Source organism: Calypte anna, chromosome 24, assembly GCF_003957555.1.
Source record: "Calypte anna isolate BGI_N300 chromosome 24, bCalAnn1_v1.p, whole genome shotgun sequence".
Lineage (NCBI taxonomy): Eukaryota > Metazoa > Chordata > Aves > Apodiformes > Trochilidae > Calypte > Calypte anna.
Genome location: NC_044269.1, coordinates 3412566 through 3418565, shown reverse-complemented (window position 1 = coordinate 3418565; position 6000 = coordinate 3412566).

The window sequence follows — 6000 nt, the reverse complement described above, 5'->3', positions numbered from 1 at the left end:
GGGTGGCAGGGAGGGCAGGAGATGCTGCCCCGGGGCAGCTGATGAGAGGCCCCGGGATTTCTACAGCTCCTTCCATTCCTGAGGGGCTTCCCAGTTACAGGAGGTAAACCCTGGCTTAATCTGCCCACTCACAAGGAGGAAAAGTGATGTGAAGAGGAATTCTGAGGATTTAGCCCACTTCAATAGCAAAACAAGCCCAAAACCTGCAGAGATACTGCCTGGCTGTGCCAGGAACAGCCCTTGCACATGTAGAGGTTCAGGAACAAGGAGCAGCCCCCCAAAAATCACCTTTTTTTCTGCCATGCCCCCTTGCAACTCTGTCACACGGGTACAGGATGCCCTAAACTGCCACATTTGAGGATAAAACACCTGGGAAAGAGAGGCAAGTGTCAGTGATGTAGCAAAAGATTGTGTTTTGCTTACCAGACATTTGGGACCAAGTGGGACACAGCCATACTCTGGTTCTATGAGAAAAACGATGTAATTGTTTTCATTCTTATATATATTTATATTTTTATATGTATATTTTAAAAGAGCCCTTTGGAAAGAGTATTTCATCACTGCTTCCCAGACATGAACATCCTGTTTTTGAATAAAGGGAGGATTTTCATTGTAACAAGTGGCCCTTTTCATCCCTAAACCCAAAAGCATGGAAAAAAAGGAAGCCACTCCGTTGTTCAACTGGGAAACTACCCAAAAGCATGGGAAAAAAAGGAAGCCACTCTGTTGTTCAACTGGGAAACTGAGGCACAAAACGCCTCCCAGAAGGGAACAGACTGAGTGTCTTTTCCCCCCAGACAGGACTAGCAGCATAAAGTGGATTTTACACCTTCCTTAGCAGCAAACTGGGAGTGACTCCACTGTGGAAAAAACGAGGTCAGAGAGGTTACCAGGGCACCCAGTTATTATTTGGGAGGATTTGTTAGCACAGGCTCACTCCCACCCAGTCCCAGCTCCCTGTGCCAGGGCCAGCAGCTCTCCCGGGATCAATAGGCAGAGAGCCTTGGAGGGGGAACAGCCACCCCTGGGGACCATCAGACAGTTTAAGAAGAATAAGATCACCATGGATTAGCAATAAAACTTAAATCTCGCTGCATCTCCTAAGTGGAAGGGGAGAAGGGTTCATATTTGATAACCATTAAATGGTTTAATGAAATAATTATAACCCAGACTCCCGAGCCCGGCCCCAATCGATAACTATGAGCTCTAAGCAACAGCAGGACCCAAGTTCTGCCATTTTCACAGTGCTCCCCAGCAGGCAGAGTGTGCGACTACAAATGCGATTGCCAGTAAAGTTGCATTAAAACATCCCCATCAAGGGCAATCATAGATTAAAGGCTACCGAGGCGCTGCAGTCCGGCCGCTCAATACGCTTTATTTGCTGCATCACCCCCAATTTCGCCACCCTCCCGCTGACTATTAGTGGGAGTCGATTTGCTGTCAATGAACAGCCCTGGAGAAGGCTGCATTAATGCAGGCTCACAAAACCAGTGCGCATGGCATTACCACTTCACTCGCTTTCAAATGAGAGCCCTAATGCTGCCTCCAGGCAGCTTCCCCGCACGTTAACGCGATGTGCGGTTTGCTGGGACCGGGTTAAATATTTCATCTCTAAAGATTTCAGCAGAGGTTTGAGGAGGGGAAAATAAAACTCCTGCCTGGTGGGAAAGCAGTCTGAATAATTGAATTATTAGGCGGCGGTGGAAAAATCGACGGGGAAGGGGTGATGGTGATGATGATGATGATGTGGGGTTGGGATGAAGAGCGGAAAAAATAGCTCAAGGGGGGTAGGAGGGCTGAGCACCCATTTGTCTGCTATCAGATCATAGAATCATAGAATTGGGTGGGTTGGAAGGGACCTCAGAGATCATCAAGTCCAACCCTTGATCCACTCCCGCTGCAGTTCCCAGCCCACGGCCACATCCAGGCTCTTTTTAAATATCTCCAGGGATGGAAAATCCACTACTTCCCGGGGTAACCCATTGATGGGGCAGAGATTACAAATCCGGAGCTAGTGTGCACCTTGCTCCCAGGTTTAGGTTCTCTGGAGCTGCTTTTCAGCGGCAAAATATCCCCCGGGATACACAGAAGGCAAAGGGACATGGACAGAGGTTTTATTTATGAGCCCAAGCTCCTAAACCAGCCCGGTACATCTATGTCTGCCAGCCCTCTGCCACAGGTTGCGTTTTCCTTTAGAGGTAGTGGAAAGGGACTTGAAAAAAAAGGCAGCAAACCTATTAATCCTTGCTTTTTCGAGGCCCCAGGACCTCTGCATTGACTACCTCCTCCGGCAAGCACTCCTGTCTTTCAGCCCGAACAAAACAGCCACGGAGTCAATCGTGTGATGAAAAAACAGGCACTTAACCAGAGAGAGGATACAAGTACTGAGCTCAGCAGCTAGCAGGCTGCTTGCTCTCCTGGTTTAGCTGCATTTCACCTTTCCAGCAAGCCCTTCCAGAAGGGCACTTGGAAATCGCAGCTTTGGTTTGTGCCCTTTCCTTACAACCAGTTGTTGCCACCCGCTGCTGAACAGCCAAGCTCACACTGTTCCTGAGCTGTTTTTATTATCTTCTGTTTGTTTGTGTAACTCACACCTTTGTGTGAGTTACAAATAACCTAAGGGTTACTTGAAGGAGCTAACAGCACCTTTGCAGTTGTTGGGGGTTCACGGAATTCCCACTTCTCCAAGGTAAAAAGTCAAGCACATCTTGGTTAATCATCCTTGCAGCTACTAAAGGTTATAAACCTGGGCTCACATGAAAACCAGGAATGGTTAACCCCAAAAACCTGTCTTTCAGAACGCTATCTTCTCCAAGAAACTGTGAAAGCTCCTTCAAAGCTCCATTTCTTTGCATTTTGGTGTAGGAAATAAGCAACTCCTGACTCCCAGGGCAAACAGGAGTTTCCCCCCCTCATTCACAGAGTCCTTAATATTTTATACCAAAGCTGGATGAGGAATTAGGAGCTTTTTTCTTACCTCTCCTCCTGTGCAACCTTTGGCTCTCCAAGAAGCTGAATTATGTGTCTGAGCAGGTTTGGAAAATCTGCCCAACTTTGCCTGAGCTGTTTCCACTCAGCAAGAAGGAAGCTCTCCCACAGATGGGTCACTGGCTCCAGCAGTAAACACCTTCAAACCCAAACCTAAGCTGCACACCTCCAGTTTTATCAAAAAAATAAATGTGCTTTGTCTCTCATGCACAAAGACACAGGGAAATCTGGTCCTGCCCCAAAGCAGGAGCTTCTACAGTAGCATATTCCTTGCCTCTGATCCCAAACAGTCACAATAATATTTATTTTATTTTTGTAAAATAAACCCTTAAGTTAAGTGCAGCTATGAACAGGCTATGCAGCTTTTTTTGGGTTACCTTTCAAGGGTTTCTCCTCAACAGAAGAAATTCTAGCTTCTTCCTAAGAATGAAGAGACTTTCATTTCTCCTATGAAATACAGAGAAACATGGAAGCTCCTCAGGTGCTTGGCATTAGCCAAACCAGGGAGGGCTGGCAAGGTTTTCAACCTATTACTTAATTTGAGCCTGATCCAGAAACACATGTGGCAGAAAAAAAAAACCAAAAAAAACCGAGAGTAAACCCAAAAAAACCAAAACCAACGAAATTCAAGTTTTCTAACAAAGGGAAAAAAGGAAAAACTGAATTCAAGGTAAAGAAAAAAGGAAAGGGGAAAAAAAAAAAGGTTTAATTACAGATTTCGAGTTAACTTAAAGACAACAAAGCCTTGTCCCCTGCTCGGGGAATGCAGTACCAGGCACAGAGACTTTTGGGGAGCAGCTCCCAGGCACCCCCAGTCCCAGCCAGGACCATTCCCTGGTCTCTGGTGCCCTCCTGTGGTCAAACCCCGGTACTGCAGGCAGCCTGCCCGACCCCCGGCCTGAGCCCCTCATCCCAAACCTCTGCACCTGAATGCCGAGGGCAGTCCTGACCCCAGCACGGGATCCTCCTGCCCCTCTTTGGTCAGACAGTGTTAAATATTTTCCTTATTCCCCGCTTGTTCTAATACCTATTGTAATATTAACCTTGATATCGACGTTAATATTAATATCCACATTAATAATGATACATAACATTGATAGTGATAATGCTGTCGGTTTTACTGTTCTGTTGATATTAACATTGCCATCGCTCCCTGTGTATCCTGAACCAGTTGCTACGATATATCCCATTTCCTGGCAAAGCAGAGGGCAAGGCAGGGAGCAGGCAGATCCCTCAGGCTGACAGTCCGATGATGCAAAGCAGGAAATTAATTCCTTATTTTGCTGTGCTTACACATCCAGCCTCACCTTTAGCTGCTAAACTGTTTTCCTTCAGCCTCTTCCGCTGAAACACGGAGTGAAACCCAGAGCCAGGCACAGAGTTTTGGGGAGCAGCTCCTTGGGGAGCAGCTCCCAGCCCGGGCGGGCGCCATTCCCCGGGCTGTGCTGCCCTCCTGTGGCCAAACCTCGGTACTGCAGGCAGCCCGCACCTCCCCCGGCCTGAGCCCCCCACCCCAAAACTCTGCACCTCTGGCCTGACCCCCCCGCCCCAAAACGACCCCCCCACCCCAAACCTCTGCACCCTCGGTCTGAGACCCCACCCCCCAAAATTCTGCACCCCCAAGCCTGACCCGCCACCCCGAACCAGTGCACCCCCGGCCTGACCCCCCCACCCCAAACCTCTGCACACCCAGTCTGAGCCCCACACCCCAAAACTCTGCACCCTCGGTCTGAGCCCCCCACCCCAAAACTCTGCACCCCCGGCCTGACCCCCCCACCCCAAAACTCTGCACCCCTGGCCTGACCCCCCCACCCCAAACCTCTGCATCCTCGGTCTGAGACCCCACCCCCCAAAATTCTGCACCCCCAGCCTGACCCCCCCCACCCCAAAACTCTACACGTCCAGCCTGATCCCCCCGCCCCAAAACTCTGCACCCCATTTGAGCCCTCCACCCCAAAACTCTGTACCCTCAGTCTGAGCACCCCCCCACCCCAAAACTCTGCACCCTTGGCCTTACCCCCCCTCCCCAAAACCCTGCACCCCCAGCCTGACCCTCCAGCCCCAAAACTCTGCACCCTGTTTGAGCCCCCCACCCCAAAACTCCGCACCCCAGCCTGAGCCCCCTGCTCCAACACTCTGCACCCTGTTTGAGCCCCCCACCCCAAACCTCTGCACCCCAATGCCGAGGGCAGTCCCTGACCCCAGCAGGGATCCTCCTGCCCCTCTTTGGTCAGTATTAAAATATTTTATCTCCCTGATTCCCGTTTTTCTTTTTCATTAAATATTAATTTAAGATTAATTTAATTTAGTATTAATTTAAGATTAAATACCAACATCGACCTTGCTACTGGTACCTACAGTGCCTCCTGCTGTTTTGGGTTAAATACCCACTAAAACGCAGTGCCAGGCACCACGATTCTTTGGGAGTCACCATCGTTAGGCTCTCAGCCCATCTCCGTGCTTTGTGGAAGGATTGCTCTCCAAAAAAGGTAAAAATCCCTCAGTTCCTCTCTAATAAACTCAGCACTAAGTGTTTTACCTCATGTATCCACTTAAAAAAAAATCAACACACACAAACTGGATTATTCTGAATAATCCCCAATCCATAAACACCCCAGAACTCATTTTCTGGTCAAAGCTTTCTGGTTTTTTTTCGCATTTCTGTCACAGCTGAAGCTGCCACCCAAACCCACCTCCCATCCCATAAATAACTTCTCAAAATAAATCCCCTTTTAGTTCACCTTCAAGGGGAAGAACCTTGAGCTGATAAATACCTCACAGACCCAAGGACATTTATTCACTTTGTCTTCCCCACTGTGGGGCAACTTAGTTTAACTTCTGAAGATGGGTTTGATCACAGTAACTGCACATTTCTCAGGTTTTTTGTACATTTTTAACTGTGCACATCTGTAATACTGGCCTGAAAGTGCTCATAAGCCTCCTCTGCCTCTTTATTGGGTGTGACCCACAGGGTGTCCTCCAAACCCAAGTTTCTGCTTGTTACTCAGGCTT